We start from the raw sequence: 13,361 nt of genomic DNA on the forward strand, positions 1-13,361 counted from the left end.
CAATTACCCAAAACTTGAGACAGTTCTGCTACAGTGGGTCAACTTTACCCAGCTGTTTTCTGATTTACCCCCTGGGTCTACTATGTCACATCTGCATCACTACTTCCAAAAGCAGGGTAAAAATTATTCTTTTATTATGCAAGTCAAGTTTATCTACCAAAAAAGGAGTGCCGTTAAGTGGCTGGATGTAGCACTTTAAAATTTACGGAGTTTTTACCTGACCCATTACATTCGAAAACTAAAACCCTCAGGGATGTCAACTTCTTGAATGACTTGGATAAGACCGTGCTAGCAGGGCAAGATTATTACGAACTCTGTAATTATCCTTTCTCTGTTGTGCTAAAGTTTCTCTTCCCAGCAGTAGGGCAGACTTCGACTTGAATGAGTGCACTGAACTTCTACAAAGTGGAAGAGAAGAGGGGAAGAAATGGCAGGCTGGGAATCCGGTCTTGGGAAGGCGTCCACCGCGCTGGAGAACATGAATTTCCAGAAGAAAACTTCTCTCCTCTAGACTTGCAGACTTCAGCGAGTCCCGGAGCGCTCTAAGCGACGGCCCGAGCTTCCGCGTCCCGGGTGAGGGAAACCGAGGCAGGGCAGGGGCAGCGCGCATAGCTCCGGCCTAGGCGCACACCCCAAAGAGGGAACCCAGGCTTCCAGAGCTCTCCGCTCGGGCGCAGGCACCTCCAAGCCGCCCTCCCCTCGTCGGCCCCGCCCAGCTCCGGACAAAGCCCCGAGCCAGCGCCAGGAGGGGGGTAGGGCGGGTCCCGCGCGCGCGCGCCCCGCTCCCCCCTGGGCGCGAGACTCCGCCCCGCCTCCTCTGCAGGAGTCCGCGCCCCAACGGCTAGGCGGCCGGGCCGGTCCCGCCCCGAATCCCCATGACGTCACCGGCGGCGGCAGGCCCCGCCCCCGGCCCTTGGGCGGCAGGCCGCATGACGTCACCAAGGCCCCACCCCTCCGGAACGAGTTCGGTCCTGGCGTTCATTTCATTCCAGTCCTCATTCCGAACATTCTTAACATCGCTCGCGCTGCGCCGCGCCGCCCGAGCCGAGCCGAGCCTCTGCAGCCGCCGCCGCGGCCCCGCCGCCCGCCGCGGGCGCCCACCAAGCACTTTGCAGACTCGCTTCCACCCTGCGGGGCAGTCCGCGCGGCGGGGCCCGGGCCCGGGGCGGCCGCGTCCAGGGACAGGCCATGCAGTGAAGCCCCCCCACCCCATCCACCTTTGCCCGGAGCCGCGGGCAGCAGCCCAGTGCGCCCAGGCGGCCCCGGGGCAGGAGCGGTGCTAGGCAGGGGTGGGGTGGCCCAGCCCGGGGACCGGGAGCCGGGCACCGAGCGGAGGGCGGGGGAAGCGGCGCCGAAGTTTGCCTTGGACGCGCCGGGTGCTGCGGCGGCTCCCTTCGCCGAGGTAAGTTGGCGCGCGGGACGGATGCTGGGTGCGGGGGGCGCGCGGGGGGCGGGGGCCGGCGATGCGACCCGCTCGGGTCGCTCTTTCTCTTGGGGCTCTGCTTTGTGTGCGACGAGCGGGCGTGCGGACGGGCGCGCCGAGGGCCGGGGCTGGCCCCCGCGCCCGCCTCCCTGCGCCCCTTTCTAGGTGAGCGGCCCGGCGCCGCCGCGCCAGTTGCTGGGACGCCAAGTTGGGCCGCGCGCAGCGGAGCCCTCGCGGCAACAGGCGGCCCCCCGCCGGCGGCCCCGGAGGCGCTGGGCCGGCCGAGCCGCGCCCCCCGCGCCCCCTGCGCCCGCCCGCCTGCACGCGCACACACGCACACACCCTCGGGCAGTTTTCAGGTTTTTTCCGGAGAAGTCAGAAGTTCGGAGCGGGCGCGGGCGGGAGAGCCGCCGGCGCCTCCTCGGAACCTGAAGCCGGGCCGATCTCCCCACTTCGCCTCTCCGGCCCGCCAGGCGCCGGGAGCCCCCGAGGCCCGCCCGGGGTCTGCGCCGACTTGCGCTGCTGGTGGGGGTTCGCTCCTTTCCAAAGATGAAAGGGGGCTCGGTCCTCTTTGCCGCTTCTCCAGGACAGTTGCTGCCGCCTCCGCTGCTTCATTGCACATTCAAGTGGAAAATTTTCAGGAGTCAGCAGAAACATTGTGTCCAAAAAAGACTGAGTCGCAGTTACCACCAAATCCTGGAGGAGACTCTTGGAAAACTTCCCTTCGGTAGGAAATACTGGGGGATTTGTTTGTTTATTGGAAGAGAATTGATCCCCAAGAGGGAAGAAAATCTTGGTGCACTTCTCGCCTTTGTTCGTAGCAGCAACACTTGTTTTCAAGTCCAGAGGCCCGCTTTAAAGAAAGTTCAACTTATAATGAGCTCCCCTTTTTAAAAAAATATTTTATATTTTTTTCAACCTGAAGCATTTAAAGTGAGTCGAAAACAACAGAGGGATCACGCCTCGTTTCTATAAATTTATTTCCTCCCACGAAAATAAATAAAATCCAGATCATAATTATCATTGTTTTTTAATTGTCTTTCTTTTTAAAGATTTATTTAAAATTGAATGGTGTCACTGTATAAAAATATTTATGAAACAATGAAATACCAGTCACCAGCATTTCTCAGGAGGCTTGTTAACTTCTCAGAAGCAAGTGGCTGCTTGTGATTTGCAGAAATGAAAATCGACCTCAGTAAGCACTGGAAACTTAGAGACAGATGATGTTCCAGGAGCGGGTAATGTAAAAAGGCCGTGTTTTAAAAACAGAGCCTTAGAAGGAGCCCAGCTTCGGGGACAGAAAAATGCAAAACCTATCAGATTTCAAATTGGAAAAGAAATAAAAAAATAAAAATAAAAATGCTACAGGTATTGCAAAGGAGCAGAACACTATCAGTTCAGGACAACCGCAGTTCTTCCCTACCCTTCACCTTGATTGTTCTGAAAGTTTAGGTGGTCAGATCTCCTGTCCTGGACTGGGTGCCTGCAGAGGGTTACCTGAATTGACAGATCGCTTCTGGAAGATGTGATCTGGCTGCATTGTCAGAGCCGGGGGTGGGCTGCTTTCTCTGCAGCCTGCAGTGGATCTTGCTTGGTGTATAATCACAGGGGTTTCTCTAGCAGGGTACTCTTGAGACTGTGGTTGGGGACCATACTTCAGGCTGTGCTTCATCCTTTCACTACTGAGTTTGTGCCCTTATAAATCCAGGATCTTTGGGCCTAAGCGCATCTGCATGCTTCCAAGGGCCAAACTTAGATCCAACTTTGGTGAAAATTTTTACTCTTAGGAAATAGTAGAACTAATTACAAAGGGACTCAGACAAATGGATTAGTTGAACCATTGTCAGTAGAGAGGTTTTGAATTGATTATTTTTTCGGGGAAAGTCTTATTTTCTAATCTCGCTATTTCCATAAATGGTCACAGATATTTTTGTTTAGTATTTCTTTGTATGTGTAGCTCTGTGTTAAACTCTCAGGTTTCAGTTTTAAACAGAGTTCACAATTCTTTTATTTGTTGTTGGTATAAAAAATGAACTGATTAACTGTGTCCGTTACTTGTTCTTGCTGATGGAATAAAAGTGCCAATGTAGATCATTTTATTTCTACTTTAATAGTTAGTGTTTATTTGATCTGCAGTTTTAGGGGACTATTAAATACCTTTCTTCCCTTCTATTACAATGCCTCTTCTTTTTTTCCTTTTTACAATTTGGAAACAAAACCACTGTGACATTTTGCCTTGACAGTAAGTGTAAAAAATATCACAGGAAAGAATCTTTGTGCAGGTTCCTCCTCTGTGTGATCTTTTATAAAAGTAACAAGTAGAACTCCATTCAGAGAACATGCTTGAGAGATTATTGGAGGTTTTTTCCCTTTTCCCAAAACATAAACCAGGACTCACCACCACATATACTTAAATTTAATTTAAAGAGAGGGGGTGACTTAGCTTACTTTGAGTCAGATTGGAATGAAATTTTCACGGAGAGGCACTGCCTTGCCTTGTGGGTCAGTGTGTGCTTATGCCCCAGCAGCAAACTAGCCATAAGGACAGGGCTTTTTCTGGTGGGGGGCAGCCTGGGGGAAGTCAGTTTCTTCCTCCCATCCCCTCTCCCTCTCTTTTGCTTTGTATGGTAACAATTATATATCCATACATTCAATTTGGGGACTTCCATCCCCTTTTATTTAGAAAAAGTCATAAGGGGAAAAGTTCTGGATTTTTTGCTGCTTGAGCTTCAGTCATTTATAAATAATTTTGAATTTTGCTGGCTTTGAGAATACAGAACAGCAAGTCTAAGAGGGTGCTTCTTAAACATGAAAATTTGAGAAGAACATACTTGTAGTCTGTCACTGGTGTCTAGATCATGTTTGCTGGTACATCTTCAGTGGAAAAGTATGCAATAGGAACAGTGAAAGAATGTAGATTCCCAAAGGTTTGCTAGCCCTCTGAAGAAATGAGCCATGCCATTAACCATATTTTAAGATTTCTTGCTCCAGAAATGGATTGATCTCTTCATACATGGCAGTAGCACAAGAGTCTGTGCATCTGGGGGATTAATCTTCTCTCTAATCTCATATGTTATTATGTGTTAATTGTGGGCATAATTATACTGCCTGCAAATGAAAATTGTGGTTTCTTATCACTCAAAAGATTGGTGCAAATAACGGCATGTATGATCCACATGTAGAATGATCATGTTCACATACAGACAGTAGGTAGATAACTTTCAAACTTGTATTTTAGGTACTTTGTCTTGTTCCCAGTAAAGAGATTGCAACAGGAGAAATAAGTGTTGCTGAGTGAAAGCTGTGCTTGGAAGTTGGATCTGTTTAGTGATAAAACTTCTTGGGTCTGCTTTCTCCAAAGGCTGGAGAATACTGGCCAGAGCAACTGTTCACTTTTATCTCTAGACTGCAAGGAAATCAGAGCCCACCTTTCTGTAGATAAATGCGGGCATTACAGATTCTCTTTCAGAGTTCAGTGACTGGAACTGCAGAGTGCTAATGTCCTAATTCTGGACTCGGCAAGAAAAGAATATTGTAAGCTTATTGCCCTTTGACAAACTTAGGCTCTGCTGCTGGGCTATTCGCTGCAGTAATCTTTTCTAGCTGTGTGGTGCGTTTTCTTATTTTATCTGTGGAAGCCATGGATTACCCTGTGGTATTTAAGTCAGATCCTAAATAATGTTTGAACAATATCAGTGACATACTTTATTTTTTCACCTCGCAAAGGTGGTAAAATCAAGTAATTAAGTCCATTAAGTCCATCCTAAAATAAACACTTAATGTTTCAGGGTTGGGTTTTTTGACAAATACCAGTTTAGACCCCCTTGTATAGCAATTACTCTATGCTTCTGAAATCAGGGACGTTGCAGGCCTGCCTTCTTCTAGGATAGTTTGTGGAATGCTAGAATATTTGGATCTAAATATCTGGGGTGTTTTGTGTGGGTATTCAAATTGTTTTGTTTCAAAACTGTGAGCTGTTGTTCATCTTCAATGTGTAAGATTCTCATCATGGCTTCCTTGACCCTACTCCATATTTGAACTTAAGAGTTGAAATTCAGCCTCTTTTTTTCAGATATATTTGGGCTTTGTAGTGATCAGAATAAGAGGATTTTGAAATAAGTATTTTTATTTTAGTCAAAGCAAATGGGATTTCCTGAAGAGTGGGTTTTTGGGACAGTGTTTATAGGGTGGGTCACTCTCAGCTCTTAGATTCTCTTTTTGTCCACTGGCTTTTTGCATGAATAGGAGGATTCTCAGAAAATAGTTTCCATAGCCTGGGAGTGAGTCCTCGCTAACGGTGAAACCACTGGTCTCTCTTCTGATTGGATAAGGGTTGTAAGAAGCTGTCTTTTCTACTTTTGTGGCAGGCCATGGGAAGGATCCATCCTGGCTGTATCCCACCCAACCCTCTCCCCACCATAAGTTGTTTAAAATCAGTATTTACTATCCTGACAAAATCTTTCTGCCCTTTTTCACATTAGTGTTTAAGGCTCTGTCCTAGGATTTCATGAGCCCTTTTAGTTTGAGGGACAGGGCCCAGAATTGGAAAATGAGTTTATAAGAAAAAGCCAGCTCATTGATGAATAAGTGAAACACCACTGTCATCTCCAGTGGGAAATTCTGGTTGCTCTTAGGCATCTGACAGGTTTAGGTGTCTGTGTAAAGTGACTGGAGCACTACTGACTGGGAATATACAACAATGACAGTGCTGTTGTTTTTACTGATATATAAACTGAAAAACGACTGCTAATGGTGGGAAATGTTAATTATGTGAGAACATATTGAACTTATATTCTCTGGCATGAACTTTAAAAAAAAATGCATGAACTGTACTGCTTTTTTATAGGCACAGCTTTCTAATTATCATAATTCAGTTCAGCTCCACTCTTGGATGAAGTTCAAGTGCAATCTCAATTTAACTTGAAAGGAGATTTTTTTTTTTAACTGAAAATGTTTAAGAAGATTTGAAAAGTTATCCAGTAATGTTGTCTGCTTAGGTGTGGGTAATTGTGGAGGGGCGGTTGGAGGGATGAAATGAGTGCTTTTCTGAAATAGTTCAATAGATCTGAATATTAAGAGAGTGACTTTTTTTTTTTTTTTGCTTTGCACTGTATCCAGACTTGCATCTTGTGTGTTTTTGTATAACTAGATGCTCTGTGTTTCAGAATTCTTTGAAAACTAGTGTCTTTTCCCTAATGGGTAGTAAACTAAATAAATAAACATTTTACTTATTGCCATCAACGATACAATCTTTGCAAAGATAGTGACCTTTTAGAGAGAGTAGGAAGTAGAAAGATGCAGAAATCTTATAAATTCACTCGACAAAAATCACCATTAATCTTTTATACCAGTTAAACCGTTGGAAGGTGATAGGTATCCTTATCTGGTCATCTTTACACCTTGACCTGATGGCATTCTGGGAAGGGAATCATCTTTGACAGCATTCATTCCAGTGTCCTATGTCCTTTAAATTTTCTATGACCTTAACATTTTTTTGTGGGAAAAAAGTTAATGAAACCACAAGTTCTTTGTGGAATCATTTTTAATTGGAAGAAAGAACTTTAGCTGGACCTTTCCGACTTTCGTCCGGTCTGACTTATACTAAAATGCAAAGGGAGCCTACAGAAACCGAATGACTTCATTTGCTCTGGCACTTAAGGGCTGAATTCACTTCCACTGTGGTGAAATAAAAGGAGCCAAGTGATTTAAATAGCCACTCCCCGAGGCCCGCCCGCCCGAGTGTTTAGAGAAAAGTGCATTGTCTGCTTGCAGCTCTAGCTGGGAGCCTGCCTGGCTCGCCCTCCCCCACTAGGCTGCTCAGTTTCTTACGTTGACATCTGGTTTTCCCTCTGTTCACCTGATGTATGCCCACACACGCGCGCACATGCAGTGTGCAGGTAATGCATATTTTTGACATTGAATGTGTGTGTGTTTCCAGTCCTTACTGGGATAGGGGGAGGCACAAAGCTGATAGTATGAAATACAATGTAAACACAGTAGCTGCCCCACATGCCGCCGCTGCTGGGTTTCTGTCTGATGGTGCTTTCTGAGAAGGCGTGCCTATTGTCGGGACAGCAACAGGCGGCAGAAGTTGGAGCACCATATGGCGGATGTGGGCCTCCGATAAGCTGTCTGGTAATTTAGCTTATCAATAGCATTTTGATATGCTTCACTTTCAGATCACCCATCACTGTTGCTGGGGGTGTCTTGGGGGCAAACTGATTCCGAGCCCATTGAAACCTTTGTGAGCGGACGCTTCTTTTGGTGGAACCTCTTTCAGCCCTTTTCTGCCTTGCTGTCTTTTCATCTCAAAGCCTTTGGGAGACAATGGTGGTTAGGCTTAGAAGGAGCCCCATCAACTGAGGGAACTGTCAGCTCTGTCTTGAAATCTGGGACACTTAGAAGACCTCATCAATTATTTTCACTGAGAGAAAAACAGAAACAAGCTACTTAATAGCATTTCACATAGGCAGAGCCAAAAAATTCCCATAATTCAAAATCTGTTTTTGTTTTAAATACTGGAGAGATAAAATAAGGCTGATATTCTACTTTTGTTCATTCAAAATACCTCCCTGATTTCCTTTCACCTTTGAGTTTTACCTTAATCATAAAGTATAAAAATGATTAACATCTGTTAACTGGAAATCAGGGAAAGTGTTATCTGTGACTAGTAGGCAAGAAGCAGCTTTGTTTATGACTAGGAATTGCTTCCAGAATACTTTTCCTTAGGTGTCCAGTGAGACTGAAGCAAAATTAAAATATCTTCCATTGGTGAACTGATAGGGGGACGCTTGCCCGAGTTGCCGGGATTCTGCACCTACTAGGTGGCTCTGTGGAGATCTGAGGATTTGCATCATCATGTACATTTCATTCAGCAGATGTTTGTGTCCTGATATGTGCCAGGCACTGGAGAAGCCAGAGTATAGACTGCCTGTCTGTCCCTTTCCCAGCCCACCTTCCCTGTATGCTCTTGCTCACCTTGTCAGGCCGCTCATCTTTTCCCATGTTTTGACTTTTGGGTTTGTAACCCACAGTGTACAGATGTCCTTTGGTTCTGATGCAAACTCAGGTCAGGCTTTCTATGCTCCTGCCCTAGGGAATCTCTGCCATGCCAGGGGTACCCACCTAAGTATGTGCATTGCAGCTTCCATGGAGCTTTCAACAGCCTGGACCTCACCCTGGAGAGTCAGGAGGGCCTGAATGGGTGCAAAGTGTCTGTATTTCTAAGAGGTCTCCTAACAGTGTCTGCCTCTGGCTGGGAACCATCGCTCAAGATACTCTATTTCTTATCCTCACATCAAATCAGACTACATTTGGTTATACCTGCTAACTCTGAATGGGATTCCCCGCAAACCCCTGTATTTGTGAGGTGATGTACCTAGGAACATATACTGCATCTTTATGGAATTCACTAAGATGTCCTCTGTCAGTTTTAAAATATGGCTGTGCAAAAATTAGGTCACACCCTTCTTTGCAGGAGAAGCAGCACAATGAACAGAACTACCTTGTCTGTGCTCGGCAATCATCTGTTATCCCTTGGGAATATAGCAGTTGTTTCCAGATGATAATAGAGGTGTGTGTCAGGCTTGCTGGCAAGGGATTTAAGGGCTAATTCTAGTCTTGCTGCTTGTAGCGTTGCTTTACCTTGTGTGTGGCAGGGATGCCTTCAGAGCACCACAGATGGTACCCCTGGAGATTGCTGAGTGAGGGGATAGGAAGGGTGACCTGGATAGTAACCCAGAGACGAGTCTGCTGCAGATGAACCACACTTGGCTTTTCATTCTTCCCTTTTTACTCTCTTCCTGCCACCTTGGGCACTTTGAAATCCAGATGCTTCCTCTTTTGCATAGAACTGCACCTTGTCAATGGAGATTTAAACACTTGCAGGTGCTACTGTGTGCCCGGGATTTGGTGGACAGTGAATGGTGATCATAAAGTGACCTTGCAGAGTTTATAGTTCAGGCTCTCAAGAGATCATTACAACACAGTGGGGAAGTTGTGTATTTTGTATTTTATGATTCCAAGATGCAAATTATTTCCATATTTGAACATTTTCAGAATTAGGATGTGTCCTGCAGTCATGTCTGGCCAGGTGGTGGTCATGGCCCATGATGTGGTCACATAACACTTATCAAAGCCTGTAGAACAAATGTGGTGGAGAGGAGGAAAACCCCAGTCAGCCAAGGAGCATTCCTAAGAATGCTCTTGTCACAGAGGGTGATAGTGTGTGGAAAAACATGGCTATTGATCTCTCTGAGAAGTTGTTTTAGGTGTATCTTACCCACTTCATTGTGATTATATTATCTTCTTTGTGTATGCACGAGATTGACATATGATAACGAAGTTTCAATATATATAAAGTAACGATTTCTAAATGAAAGGCAACATTCTGGTATGGTTTGTTTTGCAACAGTATTTCTTAGAAATAAAGTCATACTGCATTTTATAATCAGTGGTGTCTTAGAGTATGAAATGTTGATGAACCATGTTTGTATTTCTATCCAGAAGGATCTGAGAGATTATATTATAGATACGCATTGCCTTGCAGGGAGTAAGTTGGGAAGAGGAAGGGGCTTTCATTATTTACATGTTTGTAGTTTTTAGGAGCATGAATTTTCTTAATATCAGAATAAGAATGAAAAAACTCCGTGGGATAAATGCTTGTGTAATATCCAAAGAGCTATGTTGCACAGTGGTATGGACTGAGGAAACCTTTGCAGAGGAAGTGATGTTGGAATTCTTGAAGGGAAAGGAGGATTTCCAGATGCCATTTTGGGAGTAGAATGGGGCTAAGTTGTTAAAAAACAAACTTCCTGAAATTCTCTCCAGACTAATGAACTCAACCCTCAAACAGTGATAAAGCTTATTGGCAATCATGAGCTACCGTAGGTCTGAAACTTGGCTTTGAGCAAGTAATTGAAAGAAGCAAGAGGGAGGGAACTGGTTGTCAAGTTTCCTGATTCTCATTTAGAAAAAGACAGGATAATTAGAATTAAAAACACAGGTTTGCAGTTGGGCACATCTCAGGTGGACTCTTGGCTCAGTCATTTACTAGTTATGTGGCTTGGACAAATTACTTCCCCTCTGAGCCTCAGTCTCCCCATCTGTAAGTTTCAATAGAATGCCTCCTGTATGCCTGATGCATAATAAGTGCTCAGTAAGTAGCAACTTGAGCTGTTATCTTGCATGCCAGGTCTTCACGGATGTCCTGCCAGGTCAGCCTGGACAGTACCTCTTGAGGAACACCCAAGGCCGAGGCACAGTTACTTAGAGGAGCCGGACTTCTGGGTTCAGGCAAATGGATTGAAATCCAGGAGGGGCTGAGGCATCCTGTAAAGTCCTACCTAGGCCATTAATCACTTTGAACCACACTTCCCCTATTCATAAATTGGAGGAAATCCATCAGTAAATACCTAATATTAGAGGTAATTCCTTTCCAAATGGTAGTATGGATTAAATGGAAATGCTTCCAAAGGTGGGTGGCATGGTTCACCTTCATCTGCCTAAAAGAAACCTCTCTTTTAGGTTCTTGATTGGAAGCTCCACTCCTAACTTTGGGATTGCATTCTTCAAGTTATTCTCTAAGATGGTTGTATGGAACTCATCTTTTCATAGAGAAACTCTGGTTAGGGCCTCGAATCTGCCTGAAAAACTTTTGAGGATTGCCCCCTGGAGTTCTGAGGGCATTAAGGTTAGGTGTGAGAACATATGCAAAGGGGAACCTCCCTCCTGCCTTTGCTGCCCACTTCATACCTGTTTAGGGGAAGGCAACTTATCGTGCTTTCAGTTTTCTCATCTGGAAAACAGGGTTGAGGTTACCTACTTTTAAGTGTTGTGCTAAAGTTTAGATAAGACCTCATAAGACCTCACTCAGTAGGCCAGAGCTGCAGGTGTGGCAGCTGTGAAACCCCAGACCATCCTGTTATAAGTACTATGAGCTTGGAAATGAAATCTTTGCTCCTCTTATCAGACTCCTTTCTCTGGGCCTTAAATATAATTCGAATTATAATTCACACTTGTGTGAATGGCAGTCCATCACTTTGCCAGAGTATTTGCCTTTGTATGTAAGAAGATGTTTCTGAAACCGAGATGACCGTCTGCTTGGGTTAGTACCCCAGTGTTGCTGGGTAGGTAAGCTGAATCCTTCCTGGAAGGTGGTGGGTAGAAACCTGTGTTTTCAAAGTCATTTGTGCTAAGCTGGTCTGCTCTGCTCAGACTCCGCTATGCTTCAGGGTGTATCAGTGTCTCTAGGGTTTTAGACTCGGGCCACTCCCAGTCTGAGCAGTTAAAGATTGTTTTTTGTGAGCCCAGGCTGGGGACAACCTGCATTTTATTGACACCTCTTATTGTCACTTAACCAGGGTGGTATATAGAACTGTGTGTGTTAATTTGGTGTAAGTTAAAAATTGAAATAAAAAATTGTTGAGAGAGATAAGTAGTCTTGTTGGGGATAAAGGCTTTTAGAGGCAGCAGACTGACAGTTGAGGGGAAAAAGGTAGGTTTAAAAACAGTGATTCACACCCTGGGGATCTACTAAAAGCCACTGAATTATATACTTTCGAAGGGTGAATTTTATGGTATGTGAATTATCTCTCATATAAAAAATAAAACACCGATCTAGTTGCCACGCCGACCACTGGCCTTGCTCGCTGTGGCGCTCCAGCATGCTCACCCTATACACACGTTTGTTTTGGTGGTCGAGTGAATTAAGACTGATATTTAGAGCGATGACCTAATAAGATTTTTACAGTGTCACTAGTTTACTGGTTTTAGTGAGAGGCCTAAAGACATATCTGTTCGAAGTATCTAAAATGGAAGATTTTTTTTTTTTACTTTAGAAGAATAATTACAATAATGTGGAATGACTTGCTCCTTAATGGTAAATGTTGACCATGTTAACTGCCCGCGTGGCTTGTACTTTAAGTAGTGCAAGATCTGAATAGATATCTCCAAGGATCAGGTAGGAGATCCCGTGGTAGAGAGACCTGGAAGGCACAGGAGGCCACAAGTCAAGTATTGAATCTGATTTGTGAATTGATTTAAGATGTGGAAAAAATAAGCCCCAGAGTCAGGTTGATTTATTCCTCAGATTTCAGTCTCTGGTCTGCCCAGTTGTTTCTTAATTTTAGCTTGGTCTTTCTTGTTCCTGTGTCCTCCCACCAGGTACTGTCTTAATAACTGTGGCAATTTCTATCCATTTGTATTTTCTAAAAGATTGTCCTTTACTGTTCCTATGGCTGTGTAGGTCGCTACTTGCCTGGTACAGTGCTGGTTTAAGGCTTCTTGTCTTGGCACAATAGCACCCTCTTTTCCTTTCAAAATAACCCAGTTTGGACAATAAACTCTACAGTCATTCTACTAGTAGGAAACTGTGGAGGAAACCGGATGGCTCCCTTTAATTAAGTGTAGTGGAGAGAAAATCCCAGGCAGGAGGCCTTTGTGGTGCCCTGGTGTTGAGCTGTTGAGCTCATGACAGTATTATTCTTGAAGGAGTGTCCCAGGCTGTTTCAGAGACCAGAGTTACAATAGAGGAGGTTTTCAGATAACAATTTTTCCTGTAAACCTGTGCTGGTTTTCAAATAGTTTCAACCCAGTTGTTTCAAACCCTCTGCTATTCTGTGGATAAGTATCAAAAAAAAAAAGGATCTCATCATTCATAGAATGATTCAGCATTGGTTCATTTCCTTTTAGACTAGCAAAGTTTAATTTAGAAAGAAGTGTTTCCCAGTGGAATTCTGAAAGGTTTGTGCTTTGTGAAATTTGGGCATTTCATGTTATATTTTGGAACCTGGTGTCTGGGTGCTCTTGACCTTCTTGTTTCATATTTGCTTACATTTGTTCTTTGGGAGACTTTGTAAAGATGTCCTGTGATGTATCTAAATATATACGGCAGTGAAAATGGAGTGGAATTATATAAATTTAAGAAGTTGTAGTATTT

The 13,361-nt window shown here is 44.7% G+C and overlaps 1 protein-coding gene across 11 annotated transcripts in view; it reads left to right on the forward strand.

Moving 5' to 3' along the window:
* The first annotated feature begins 577 nt into the window (after positions 1–577).
* Positions 578–13,361, forward strand: part of TEAD1 (TEA domain transcription factor 1) — a 265,692-nt gene continuing 252,908 nt past the window's right edge. For 4 of the 11 annotated variants that reach the window (XM_036918047.2, XM_036918039.2, XM_036918042.2 and 1 more), the window contains exon 1: positions 578–1,402. The gene's annotated coding sequence lies outside the window, so the exon portion shown is untranslated. Of the gene's footprint in view, positions 1,403–2,017; positions 2,151–13,361 lie in introns of those variants that run through there. The other 7 variants (XM_036918038.2, XM_036918041.2, XM_036918048.2 and 4 more) reach the window with 6 other exon arrangements.

This window comes from Manis pentadactyla, chromosome 9, assembly GCF_030020395.1.
Source record: "Manis pentadactyla isolate mManPen7 chromosome 9, mManPen7.hap1, whole genome shotgun sequence".
Taxonomy (NCBI): domain Eukaryota; kingdom Metazoa; phylum Chordata; class Mammalia; order Pholidota; family Manidae; genus Manis; species Manis pentadactyla.